The sequence below is a fragment of the Marmota marmota genome, unplaced genomic scaffold (genome assembly GCF_001458135.2).
Source record: "Marmota marmota marmota unplaced genomic scaffold, marMar, whole genome shotgun sequence".
Classification (NCBI taxonomy): Eukaryota; Metazoa; Chordata; class Mammalia; order Rodentia; family Sciuridae; genus Marmota; species Marmota marmota.
In genome coordinates, this window is record NW_026000206.1 from 9,882,086 (window position 1) to 9,896,444 (window position 14,359).

Below are 14,359 nucleotides of genomic sequence, written 5' to 3' on the forward strand. Positions count from 1 at the left end.
GTGTGTGTGGACGCTTCTTGGTGCCATGGTATCCTGAGAGTCCACCATGGGTCACACACCGAGTAGGAGGATGCTGTGCCCAGATCACCTGAGCAACCAAGCAGAGTGTTTTATGTGCATCCTCCTAAGCTTATGATCAGCATGATTGCCACCTACCCATCCTCCATCTCCCATAAAATAGATCATTCTCTGTATCAATGACAGCTACCCAAGGGACACCCACCAGAATGAGTTTATCAGGCTTGCCCCTGTCTCATGAGAGAAAACCAGTTTGTAATAAAAATATCCACACTAAAACATGCCATAGGGGAGCAAATGAGGGGTCCGCCTGGGTCAGGGAATGCTTTGCACAGGAAATGAGGGTTGAGTTTCTGTGAATGTTCCATCCTGTGATAATGCAATGCTTACTTAGTCTTTCATTGAAAGAGCCAACGTGAGAGTTTGAGAATGATCAAGGTAGATCACAGACATTGCTAACATGTCACAGATCTCTGTACACCCCCGTGAGACCAGCAGATAATTTGCAAAACGATAAGGTGGCTGCTTTTCAAAAAATCGTTAATAATTTCAAGACAGCAACAGCAAAGCATTAAATGAGTTGTGTGGCCCTTCTTAGCACAGGACACAGTGAAACGTCACAGGTCAAAGGTCACAGGTCACATGCCCATGAAACCAGCCTTGCCTGTCAGTCAGAAGCCAAGGTAAGCTTGGTTTGATCACCCCTTGGTTGGATCACTGAGCCGTGCATGCTGCATAGCAGCTGGTGCTTAGTTCATGGCGGTTCTTCTATTTGACAGAATCCTATGGCCTTGAGTTCTCCTTAAAGGAGAACTATTCATCACCTGTTCACATGAGCATTCTAATCAAATTCTTTCTTAGAACAAAATTTAGGTTCCATGATCTTCATTAGCCATTGATGGAATTGTTTTGCTTTTAAGATACTAAATTGTGGGAGAAAATCAGTGAAGAGATGAAGTTCATTATATTCTGACGATAACTAAGCCTAAATAAAAGAAAAAGTAAACCCAGAGTGATTAAAAAGATTAAAAATAAGTGCTCAACAGCACAACTTAAAGACACAAGCTCCAGGGTGAGACCAGTCTGCAGAACCATCTCCGGTTCAACGTCAGTCACAGATGGGAGTGTATTAGGCCAGAGTGCAGAGAGAGCACCTTGGAAACAGCCATCATGCATGTACAGTGATTGACATGGATGCTAATGCTGACCACATCTAGAAAAATGACCCTAAGTATGCACTTTCTGAGATGTTTAGAGCAGATTGTAGTACTGAAATACTGATTATCATACTCATTGGACTGGCAGGCATACATAATTTATGCATGGGTGAGGAGGTTTAAAAATTGACTTAATGTTCTCTATTTGGCAACTTTTAATGTGAAATTGAGAACAAGATGAATCTTTCTGGAGAAAGCCAATGCTGTTCCAGTGAAATCATGGGAAATGAGCTCAGGAGGAGACTCGACACAGTGTTCCACCGACTCTCACCCGTAGCTGAAACAGTGGGTCAGAAGGCTAGAAGACTAGAAGGCAGGAGGGGAGCTCATGGCTCTGCCACCTGCTGCCTGAGGAGGAGATCAGGTCTGCCACCTCCGCCAGGCCACCACCAGCCCAGCCTCTGGGTGGGAAACAACCAGGCTTCGTGCCTGGTTCCAGATTCCTGAGCGAGTGTGAAGTGCTGCCAAGGACGCAGGCTCTCTGGGAGGTCAGTGCACCTTCTGGACACGTCTGGAGCAAGCTGTGGTGGCAGCATTGCACATGAGCACGTTTAGTCTTGCCCTGTGTTTCTAGAAAACCACATGTAGACTTCTCAGTGCAGCCTGGATTTCAGGTATTGCCCAGCGGACTCTCCAGGCCCTTCATACTTGTTGGACAGGAGCACACGTGGCAGCCCTTCTCCTGGAACGTGAGGATGAGACCCGGCTGCCACTGCCATCTTCATCCCTGGAGGTGCTTTAGCTACGCCTTGACTCTTGTCACCGACGCTGCCCCTAACCGAAGCACGGGAGGACCTGGCCACCCAGCCGTTGCCGGGTTTTCTCCTGGCAGCAGGGGAGCTCCTTCTGCTGGGTTAACAAGGCTCTGCCTGTGTCGCCTGTCATGGCAATAGCCCTGCGGGGGCTGTTTGCAGCTTCCATCTCAAGTGACTTCTTATTCATATTATATTAAATTAATATGCACATTATACCAATGAACATTTTATATTTCTTCAATTAAAATTCCCTACCCAAATATACTGCTTTAATTGCTGGGAACACCAGCACTAAGTCAACATCTCTACATGGCTCAGGGTGACACGTTTTTCTCTCCGTCCACCGTGATCACACCTGTCACGTATCCTTCCAGCCTGAAAACCAGCTGTGTGAGGGACACGGTCAGCCACCCAGAACTCCTGGGAGAAGGAGGCTGGAAGTCACTAGCCTTGCATTGTGTGGTCTTAGCTAGGCACTGCAGCTAGGACTGGATGCTGGCCATCATCAGAGCACAAGGGAAGAAAGTTGTGAGATACCAAGAACAGAGGGGCGGGGGGAGGTGACCTGGGACCTACCCGAGCGGCCCCTCGGGCGGAGGCTTGCTGAGCTCGCCTGTTACCCTGGAGCAGCAGCCCGCAGCTGCTCTCTTGGCAAACTTGACTCCATGACGCTCCCTGCACAGCATTCCCATGTGGGCCCCACTCGACCTGGGGAGCGTCTCCCTTCTCTCTCCACTTGAGCGCTCTTACTCAACCCTCGAAGCCCGAGCTTGGCCAGCCGCCCACCTCTGCGCTCTCAGCAAACGTGCAGTCCATCTGCCGGGGCCCAGCCTTGCCCTACACAAGGCCAAAGTCCCCACCTCTGCTCAGTGGACTCTTGGAGCCCTTCCTACTTGCTGGACAGGAACAAGTACGACTTGGATCCACTGGGAAGAGACTTAATGGGGTCTGGACACCCATGAGGATGGGCTTGGCTGGGGTGGGGACAAGCAAAGCTCCCTTGAATTGAATGAATGAGGACATGAACCAGAAAAGAAGAAAACCCAAGAGAAAAGAAGCAGACCCCCAGACCCCCTTCAGGGTCGTTTACCCCCATGATGGCAAATGGATCCATAGTTAATCATCCGACTGAAAACCAGAGGTCAAAAGCCCATAAACAATGTGCACTGCACCCCAAACCCACGTGGACCCACACTTCCACATCCTATGTGCTTCAGCGCTTCTCTACACAGAGTGTAAACATTTCCTCACATCCTTTTACATTTTCCCATAGAATATTAAAAAATTGATATAATGTAAAAACCATGTTCTCCGCCCATACACAAAGGAGAAAATAAATGTTTATAACCCAGAAGGCAGGGTTCCATTTTGAAAACTAGAATTTGTGCTACTGAAAAGTGTGGCAGCCCCAGCCTGTGGTCAGCCTGCCTTAGCACTGAGGGCCTCGAAGGATGGGGCAGCCAGGGCAGGACAACATGCAGTCCTCCACAGCATGGAGAACTGGACGCCCCCACCACACCAACACCCCTCCAAAATTCAGCCTCACAGATCACCAGCCACCCTCAGTTCCCTGTCTTCTCTCCCGTGGGCCTTTCATACGCATGTGGAACCCATGGCAGAGGTGACCACTATGGTATTTCTCTGACCCTGGCACTGGCCAGCTGCCTGGGCGATGCTTTAGCCCAGTGTGGAGAGGAGCCCAAACTCGCCCACCCCTCCTGTGCCGGGCCGTCACACAGCATCAAGGCCAGTGCACAGCAGGCCTTCCCCATGGATGGGTCACCCGAGAACTCAGGCCATTGTCCACCCAACCCTGCAGCAGCTGAACCCTCCGTGTGCACAGCTCGCTGCTGCCCTGAAAAGCCACAGGACAAACAAATAAGGAGGTCAAGCCACCACCCTCAGGGCTCGGCAGCTTGGCAGAGGCTAGGCCCAGAAGAGGCTAGGCCAGAAGAGGTCCATGAAGACTGGGTATCCCAGGCTGAGCAGAGGCAGGAAAGCAGAGAGCCAGCCACAGAGAAAACAAGAAGCCATGCCAAGAACTGGCAAGTCCAGAGGAGGAGTGGGGGGTCATGATGAGGTCAGAGGTCACAGTCAGGATGGGCCCAGGGACACGGCTATGCCAGCAGAACCTGGGCAGGTCTTTTCATTTTAAGCATGAGACTACACCTCCCTGGCACTGATGAGTGTCTGCCCCGTGCCAGGCTCCCTGTGGCCCCCAACAGAAGAAAGATGGGTAAGACAGTAGCCCCATCCCCACTGAGAAGCCACTGGCACAGACCCTTGCAGTCCTGCCCGTTCACAGTACACCTAACCCAGGGCCCTGGTGGAGTGTGTCCAACCAGAGCTAGGCAGACAGGCACTCCGGACACCTGCGTGCACTAAGAAGCGGGAGCGAGGGCAGGCAGGGTGGCACAGGCAGCAGAGAAGTCAGGAGCAGAAGCTGGTGGAGACCCTGCAGAAGAAGATGATGACGTCCCCTGGCCTTAACAGGTCCAGAGGTTCCCAGACGTAGTCCATTATCTCCATTTCCAAACCAATGACAAACAATTGTCTTCTAATGAAATGCTTCATAGATATCTTTTTCTTTTGATCTGTCATGGAGTGAAAAGGACAGTTTATTATCATTTGCCAAAATGACTGAGCCAGGCTTGTAATTCTAAGATGGTCTGAAGGCCTCAAACTCAGAAGTTGCTGATTGGCAGGAATCCAGCAGGAGGAAAAGGAGGGCGGAAGAGCTCAGGTACCTGGGAGCCCTTCCTTGGAGGTCTGGTGGGACACGGACGTGGAGGGACATGAGCATGCATTCAGCAGGAGGCCACAAGACACGGCCTCATCCTGCGGTCCTCATATGTGTGGGTGTGAGTGTGTGAGGTATGTGTGCAGCCCAGGTGAGCGAGGAGAGGGTGCTCAACCTCCCATGATGTCACATGGGCATTTCCTCAGCTCCTTCCAGGTAGTGGGCCATAACTTGGGCCAGAGGGCCCACCTCTAGAGCTTCAGCTAGGGCTAGTCACCCAGCTTGGTGGGGGCGGAGTCAGAGAATGTTAGCAGTTAAAAGTTTGGCAAAGTCAAGAATAAAGAAGTACATATTTAACAAGAAAGACTGACACCCTTAGTTAAGTGTTAAAAAACATAGGAAAGCCCAAATAGAACAGAGAGGACAAGGGAAACATGTCGGAGAACAGAATGAAGGACAGATCAGGGGCTGCATAGGACAGTGCGGCTAAGTCCCCCTGGGCCAGAGATTCTTGCAGGACCAGCTGCTGACACACATGCCACACAACCCACCTGCACCTTCCAGCATGTTCTGGGGTCACAAATGTCACTGCTAGCCTACTTCAATGTATTTGCAACATGCTTGCAATATTTTCTCAACTGCTTAGTAGGCAATTTTTCCTCCCTAAATAAAGGTTGAGAACATGCAAACTATTATCTTCTCCAGAATTCCTCGGCAGCACCCAGGCTGGCTCCGCACGGGCACAGTGAGTGCAAAGACACTGGTAAGTCTGTCCCAGGGTAGAGGCACTGAGCAGTGGGCAGGGCAGTATCTACACCTCTGGATGGCCTCCAGGAGTGTCAAACAAGCTCTGTCACACCCAGCATTTCCTTGGCTTTAGATTCTCCCTGCAGGACACAGGCATTAACATTTCTCAAGTAAGGGTGAACCTGGCAATAAGTGTGCATGTCTGAGGCGAGATTCCTTCTCATCCCCATTAAAAGCTGTTTTAAAAACATGTGCTCTTAAAATCAAAGGAATATAATAATATGTGTTTGGTAAATAAAGAGGTCTCAGGTTCTTTGGGAGTTGAATTTGAGAAATAACCAGCAGCCTGCTGCACCCCCAGACCTCCCGGTCCCGTGCACTGGTTTCCGCTGCTCCCCTCCGGAAGGCCAGGGCCCCAGCCTGTCTTCTTAGACAGTGCTTCTCTTGAGTTACAGCTCAACTCTCCTCCTTTGGGTGGTACCTTGCCTTCCCAGGGCCCAGACTTACACAAAACATAGTCTTCTGCCTCCACAACTCAGGGCCTCCTCTCCTGTCCTGCCTGAGAGAGCCAGCTGTGACCGGCAGCTGGCCTCCCGGACAACACTCCCCCGCTTCTTGTTATCAGAGCCTTCCTCACGTTTTTCCTAATTAATTAACAGCTCCTTCATGACTGGCAATGGGCATCTCGGATCTAAGATGTTTGTAAACAGATCATCTTAACTCTCCCAGATAGTTCCTATTATCATGTCCATTTGAAGGTGAGGAAACCAAGACACGTAGGTTGAAGCCACTTGCCCAGGGTTGCAGGGTTAAATAGCAGCCTGAGAGCAGACAGGGTCTTCTTTCCTGTTCCAGTCCCCTCAGTGGCCTGAAGTCATCGGGACCGTTTAGGTTTTGCGTCTGAACACACTGTTCTCTGGCTTTCTGGTCCTCTGTCCAGGAGGCTGTGTGCCTGGGCAGGAGGCCCACCACTCTGCTGTGACTGCAGCCCCTGTGCTGTCTTTAAGCACGCACCCATCCCTCACAAGAACCTCAGAGCTCGGTCCTTCATTCCTTGGACTCTATTAACCAAGCGATGTCTGCCTATACTGGGGTAGATGCCACCTTGTCACGAGCCACCACAGACTGCACACAGCCCTCTGCATGACACAGAGCTCAACTCCGAACCACGTGCTGTGTCCAGAGAGGACCTGGCTAACTACAGTCCCCGTCAGAGTCCTGGATTTTGGTTTCATGTTGGATTTCTAAAAACATTTTTTGCCTCTTTTATAATTTAGGAAACTCATTAATTTCTCCACCTAATATCTTAACTGGGCCTTTTAAAATGTAAATTTTCTGCAACCACTGAAATAGAAAATGCTTTCCAATTTTTATTCTAATTTGCTAGTTGAAATTGAAAGCAGCATTGATGTGCTTGGCAAAGAGGCTTCCTATTGGTGAAGGTCACCTCAGTGGAATTTCATGTGCTCTTAGTAAAGACCTGGAGCAACCGAAGACAACTTTCATTTAGACAGATTAAGTCCCAGGACTGGTAAAAGGAGACACAGGAAGGCAAGTACTCTGAGGGCATTTGCAACAGACCCACGTGAGCAGTCACCTGTGTCTCTTCCTCCTTGTGCCAGGAGGGGCCCAAACAAAGGCCTGTGCTTCCTGGTGACACACCACAAAATGATGCAACGGCTAAGATGCGACCTGTGGCAAATTTATCAACATAATTGCTGCAGACAGATAATCTGACAGGCTCTGTGCAGACTTCCCAAGCAGTCCCGCCCACAGTGGTCCATTTTGGAACCCTTTTGGCTTCTGTCTTCTGCCGGGTCCCTTCTGATTATATTTTTTCATCCTAAAACTTCCCCTGGGGAAGCAGGGCTGTCCAGGCCAATCAAGAGCGCTTAACAGCCCCAGTAGGGGCTGCCTGCGTGTCGACAGGCAAGCCGGCCAAATATCTGGGCACAATCTCGCAGGTAATCTAGTGTCGTAGCTTGAATAATTCCTACCCATGTCTTCATGCAAGGCTGCAGCCGCTGCTCCCACCTTTGACAATATGCAAGATAAAAGAGGACAATTTTAAAGATCAATTATGCCTTAAAAAGTGGTCTCATCTTCTGGCTTTTGTGCTTTTATTTTAATCAAATAATTTAAGAGGATTAAAAATGACAATATTAATAGCCAGTTGGTTTCTATTTGTTCTAGAAACAGACACTAATTGCTCGTGTCAGCTTACCTCACTGTTACCCGGTGCTAAACTTTCTCGTCAGGTGAAGCCAGCAGTCCCGGTGCTGGGTGAGGGGGACTGAAGGCAGAAAAGGCGCTGCAGATAAGGAGAGAGGCGGAGGGGTATTAATTAGCTCTCCTGTACTACACTGTATTTTAATTAATCTGACAGATTTTTCAAAAATGGAATTGACTTTTCACCGTTCTCTACCATGTGAGCACTCTTCCTTGTCACTGAGCAGGTCAATGGCTCTCATGGCCGCAGCTGTTCCCTTCATTGATCTCATGTCCTCCGCGACGTCTGCTGCACTCGGCACACTGTGGAGCAGGGACGGAGCTCCCGGGCACCACTCTGCCTCTGGAACCTTCTGTTGGTACACCCATCACCACGGACAAGTTGTCCAGCTGAACCAATCCTCAAGCAGCAATCAACCCACCTGGAGAGCTTTCTAGAAAGCAGCTCAAACAGGTGGCTGAGGGTAAGAAAGACAGTCCTTACAGCATCAAGAACAGAGCTGGCAGGTGACGTGGAATCCCTCTGCTGGGGACAGAACCAGTGGAATGAAATCAGCACCTCACGGATATCCGCACCCCTCCTATGGAAATCAGCACCTCATGTGGATATCGTCTGTGTCCATCCTTAGATGAGTGGACACACTTACAACAGAATATCATTCTGCCCTAAAAAGGAAGGAAATTTTGTCATTTGCAAAAATATGAATGAACCTAAAGGACATTATACTAAAGTGAAAATCCAGATACTGAAAAACACACTGCAAGGTCTCACATGTCTGCGGGGAAAAGAAGTCAAATATGCAGAAACCCAGAGAACACAAAGGCTGGTGGTGGGGAGGCTGGCCAGGGGCAGCAGGCGAGTGAAGGATGCATGGCAGCAGCTTTGTCAGGTGAGTCTGGAGACCTACGCACAGTAGGACTGCAGCTGATGATCATGCATGCTGGGGATTTGCCCAGTAGGTGGACTTCAGCCATTCTTACCCTCCTGTCCCCACAAAAGGTACCCATGTGCAGGGATAGACACGTCAACACACCTGACTGCAGTGTCATCCCTCTGTGTCTGTGCAGACACAACATCACCTATGCCCTCCAGACAGACTCTAATGAAGATGGAGATGACTTTGACCTCTTGACCTTTCAGAGCCTCCGTGTTAGGACACCTTTGCTCTTGACTGAGGTTCCCATGTTACCCAGAAACCAGAAGCTTCTTCCACCCTGGCTGCTTCAGCATGTGCTGATATCAACAAGCCTCAGAGGGATCTGGGCCTTGAGGAGCCCTAGAGACAACTGCAGGGTGGCCGACTCCCCTGAAACCCCACCTTCTTGTAGCGCAGAGAGTGGTCTCCCTCAGGGATGGCCACGGGAAGCAAGCCTGGACTAAAAACCCCAGGGTAACACGGGATCTCCTCCTTCCCCCAGGACAAGAGCCATGTTCCAGCCATGAGGCAGTGTCCCTGCAAGAGGGCTGGCCATGCAGGAGCAGGACTTGCTCACCCCAATGGCTCTCACTTGCCCCGACAGGAGCTCACTGGGGGGCCTGTGTCTCCACGGTCCTCGCAGCCACTGCATGGCAGGAGCACAGTTCAAACTGAGGTTTGGGCTGCTTCGTTCTTCTGTTGGAGTGCGGGTTTGGGGCCTTAGTTCTAGGGAGGCCCTGTGTTTCATGTGGCCGTGAAGGAGCCTCTGCCCCTTCTTCAGACATGAGGAAATGAGCCTGGGGGTCACATGCCCTTCCTCCTATGAAGCATAGGGCAGACATCTATTGCCCCTTCTCTAGCCAAGCTCTGGCTCCCCTACCCACCCAGATCCAGGCCATGATGCCCCCACACGCTCCTAACTGCATTCCTCAGGCCCCTGCCTCTGAGCTGCCCCGCTCCCTGACGGTGCCTCTTGGTTGCCGGTTCCTGTTCCTCATCACACACTGGCAGCTCTGCGTGTTAAACCATCCCAGACAAGAGTCCAAGTCTCTTACCTTCTCGGGTTTCTGCTTTAGAGGTGATGTAAGGAAACACAACACTGGGATCACTCCATTTGACCCACGGTGAGAACATCTTAAAGGATTTAGATACCGAGAAAAAAATGTGCATGCTAAAGTTACTCTCAGAAGCACACACGATGGATTTTGAATCCTCTGAGGATTCCGTCCAAGGACACAGACCCTGAGTGTTGGCTCATGCTTGAAAGCATGGCTGCTCTGAGACGGCCAATTTGAGCCCTGGCCGACCTGCAACCAGACCCTAGGATCGGTGAAATGGATTACAGTGCCTTCCAGGGCACTCGCTCAGCCTTGGTGCGTGGATCATCTTTCTTAAACACACATGCACACGCAGCCTTTGCCCCTCCCATTGTGCTGGAGCTGCCTCATGCTGGTTCCCAAGAGAACCACTGTTAGATTCCCAGGAACCTCATAAGCCAGTTGCTAGACACTAGCATTATTGATTATTAAGTTATGCAAACTTAAAATTAAACAGTATATATTTTAAAAAGTAACAGGTGCCTAAAACAAATCACTTTCTAATTATTTTATTACATTTCCCACTCTCCATGGTCTTAAGGTTAACTGTGCCAACCTCCCCTGTATGGGAAAACTACTGCACACGGCCTGCTGCTGGAAGGGAGTATTTACACTCTGAAATTGGCAATGGCTCTAAATTAAGGTGTCTCCTTGAAGAACTGGGGGCTAAATGTTTGCTAGCCCCCCACTGCCCTCCACCACAGCTGGACATGGTTCAGTGGATCTTTGGGAGATTCTTAGGAACTGTGTCGTCACCCAAGTTCTTCATGAACCCTGTGGCCCGTCCACATTAGTCAGCCAACAGTTCTTCACTCCTGGTTGTGGGGAGCAGGAGTCTCACCTTTAAAAATTCTCCCCCTTTAAATGCATCCGGCCATGGACTGAATTCTCCCATGCAATGGACTCCATCTCATCTGCAGTTATTAATGCCGGGCAGAGGTCCTGCGCTTCTTGGCAAGCCTTGCGTTCCCACGAATAAATCATGATAAAGTAGGCCAGCTTTGGAGGCTGGACTCATGTTTTCAATTTGGCCGATGTAGAGATGGAGTTGGATTTAAACAAGGGCTGTAAAAAAAGAAAATCTAAGTCCAGTTGCATAGACAGGACTGCAGCTGGATACATTAGCAAGCTCCCCAGCCAGTGGACGTCCGCCCAGGACGAACTGCAGCCTTGTGCCAAGTGGGTGGAACACCAGCGAGCCCGGGCTGTGCCCCTTTTACGGCCAATTATGAGGCTCCTTGTGTCTCTCTCAGAGGGAGCTTGCAGTCCCCCTGTCTAGTCAGGGAGCAGGAGTCTCCCCTCAGGTTTCTCTGGCTGACATTTAAAAAAGTGGCATGACCTGGAGAATACACGTCCTCCCATGCCCTTCGAGCATGCGCTGCTCCCCCAGTCTCAGGGTCTCTGCAGGCGTCCTGTCCCACCCTCAACTCCGCCCCTTCCTGCGCCACCTCTGTTCCCACCTCATCTCCACACCTGTTCCTGGTGGTCAGTCACTTTCCCACAGTTTAAGGATCCAGAACTAAAAAGAAGTAAGAGGCCAGAAGCACTTGTCTTCCTGCCCAGTGAGCAGCCTTCCTGCGTCTCTGCAGCCTGATGTGATGGCAGAGCGGGCCTCCCCTCAGCCTCTGCCTGGCCCTCTTCAGTGAATACGTGTGGAGGATTTGTGATGGGCCAGGAAGAAGGGTAAGGGGTCCTGGCAGAAAGACCCATTGAGGAACTTGATGGAACGCAGCGTTCATGAACCACACCCGGGAAGTGGAAGATGGGGATGAGGAAGGCCTGTAGGTTATCAGGGCAGCTTGTGGGCGGGGCCAGGGCTTTTCTTTAATGAAAGGAAGATTCTAAGTGATTCCTCCTTGGGACATATGGCCATCTACATCTACGCATATGCAGCACTTGGAATTAGGAGGAGCAACAGTCAAAGCATCCATCTCTCCTGTCCCATGGCTGTGGTCTTCTCTGTCACTGTGTCAAGTCATCCTTGACCTGCCTTCCTAGCTCAGTAGTTCATCTGATGACAATTCTCTGTTTCCATTCACATTTCGTGCTGGGTTGGCCAAAGCAACACTCTTAGGCACTTTTGTTCTTTCAACTGACTGGTGTGTTACACCAAAATCTGCATGTACATGCGGGAGCCTAATGCCCCCTTGGCAGAATCACCCCTCAGCTGGTGTCAAACTGTGGGAAACAGGGTGTGGCTGATGGATGCCAGCTCTCCCCTACAATGGCCCAGGCTCCTGGTGGGTTGGTCATGTGACCTCTTCCAGCCAATGAGATGCAGGCAGAAGTCACCCCTACTGTTCCCAGGCAGATCTGCTGCCCCAGGAGGTGTCCATGGCTTCATTTCTCTCTGCTGCTGGGAGACTGATGCCCAGGACAGGTGGGCTGCTCTGTTGGGCAGGGTCCGGGGTGAAGACAGTCTGCAGAATGCCATGGCAGACCCACAGAGCATCACTGTTGTCATACAGCTAGGACACTAAGAGCTTTACATTTTCCTCTTTCTGTTGTGCTATCCTGATGGCTAATATGTTTTATTTTCTGCCTGGGATTTCGGGCCAGCCCACAGGGAATTAAAAGTTTTATTCCCTCCTGGAATATTTGTCTCATACCTGTTGGCTGCTAAAGTGAGAGATGATTCCTAGGATCTGTAGGGTTGACTCATGCAGCCGTCTCAGGTACCTGTGAGATGGACCCACGGGGCCTGCTCTTAGGATGTTAGCAGGTGCATACCTGACTGCAGAGGTGTAGGAGATGACTGAAAACCAGCTAATGGCCTTGGTACACAGTGTGGAACTACATGACGTAAGCCAGGGGACCAGAAGCAGCTCCTCAGTGCTAAATTACATCTGCACCCACCCAAGCTTCTCAGAGCCACTCAAATTCATGTGGGAACTACAGTCTCATGAAGAACAATTTTAATTGAATTTCGAAATTCATAGTAGCTATTCTCTGTGTTTTTCTCATCTTTGTGAGTGTTCCTTTTGGCTTGGTACTGTCCCATGGACCTGGGTAGTTTGAGGACAAGCCCCTGGCACCCAGCTACCATAATGAGGCAGTCCCTGATTTTAACTAAAATTCCTTTAATAGAGGTTTCAAGAGGGCTCATATAGTTTCCTTTTTTGGGTACTTTTAAAAATTATCAACAATTTTAATACAGCAATGCTTGTTTTTAAAAAGTCAGATTATACAGAATCGTATTGAGTCGAAAAATAATTTCCTTTTATGGAACTTCCCAAATCCACTTGCATTTTCAAAGAGAAGGACTGAAACCACCTGGGCATGTGCCATTGGTGCCCACGTGAGCTCCCTTTCACTATGTGTCCCTCCCCACTGTTCCCCAGCATACTGACCCCCTCCCATCACCTTTTTAACACTGTTTAGTTCTAAATATTCTTAGTTCTGTACCTGCATAGCATTATTTATTTTATAGCATTATTTTTGACACCCCTACAGTATTCCATAAAATAAATGTACCATAGTTTCCTTAACCCTCATCCATCTGATGAGCATTTATCTGGTTCCAGGTTTTAGTTGTTATGAACAATGCTGCCATTAGATCTGTGTTCTTCCAGCTTTGTATAATTGTGCCAGTATTTCTACAGGAATGCTCTATAGAAGTATCTTACACAGTATAAAATGGGATACTTGCTACTCTATTGTCCCCTAAAAATGCTCCAGAAAAATATACCCATTGACCCACAGTGAGGGTGGGAACTTTCCTACTGCTCCTTGGAACTGCTCTTGCTTACCCCCAGGTACACTGCATTGCAAGACAGAGTCTCCTTCCTCTGGTAATTTGCAGTGCACTCCCTGCTACTGGGTTAAGAACAAGTTCAAGAGCAAGGGTCCAATTCAGCAGTAGGGTGTTTGCTTAGCATCTGTGAGGCCCTGGGTTCATGCCCAGCCCTGCACAATAAAGGTAAAAAACATGTTCACAAGTTGACAGGCATTTGTACCCCGCCCCACCCCTTTGGAAATGGTCTGCTTCCTCTTTCATTCTTGATTTTTTTCTTTCCTTCTTCATTTGCCTTCATCTCTTAACTCTTTCAGGTTTGATAAATTTTATCAAGTTGATTGCAATCTGTGTCTGCATTTTCGACCTTTGATCTTTCCATTTTTCTATATCATGTTGCTCTCTATTTCTTGTACTTAGCACGTCACTGGTTTTTGTTGTTTTTTTTTTTTTTCCTTTTTCTTTTTCTTCAATCTGCTCTTGCATCCTTCATGTGTGGAGTGAAGTGAGTGTGTGTGTGTGTGTGTGTGCTTGGTTATTTGATAGGTCTGTTTTCTGTGCTGCTTCTTGTCTTCTGTGCTTTAATACTAAAAATACACTTTTCTTTTTTTCTGAATTATTTGTTCCAATGTCTTAGAATTTCACTGTACTATTTCTGTTTTTCTAGAAATACCCTTAAAATGTTTTATACAAATGCTGAGAATTCTTAATTACAACATTTTCCCCAAATATGGCAAAATATTGATACATGTTTCAACCTTCTGTATATGTCCAAGTTTAAATGAAAGTAACTATATATTTTTTAAAATGACAATTTTCTACTTTCAAAGTAATCATTTATTAAAAATCACATGAAAGTTGTTCAATCAGATTCTCAAAAAATTGCTTCAGAGCTTATGACTCATC

General features: G+C 48.9%; 1 long non-coding RNA gene across 1 annotated transcript; it reads right to left on the reverse strand.

Annotated features, from left to right (window-relative positions):
* Positions 1-6,890: 6,890 nt before the first annotated feature.
* Positions 6,891-9,980, reverse strand: LOC125612753. Its single transcript, XR_007343228.1, has 4 exons — positions 9,679-9,980; positions 7,893-8,372; positions 7,702-7,788; positions 6,891-7,511 (listed from the first exon to the last, which is right to left on the reverse strand). It is a non-coding gene; the product is annotated as an uncharacterized LOC125612753 (long non-coding RNA).
* Positions 9,981-14,359: the final 4,379 nt, after the last annotated feature.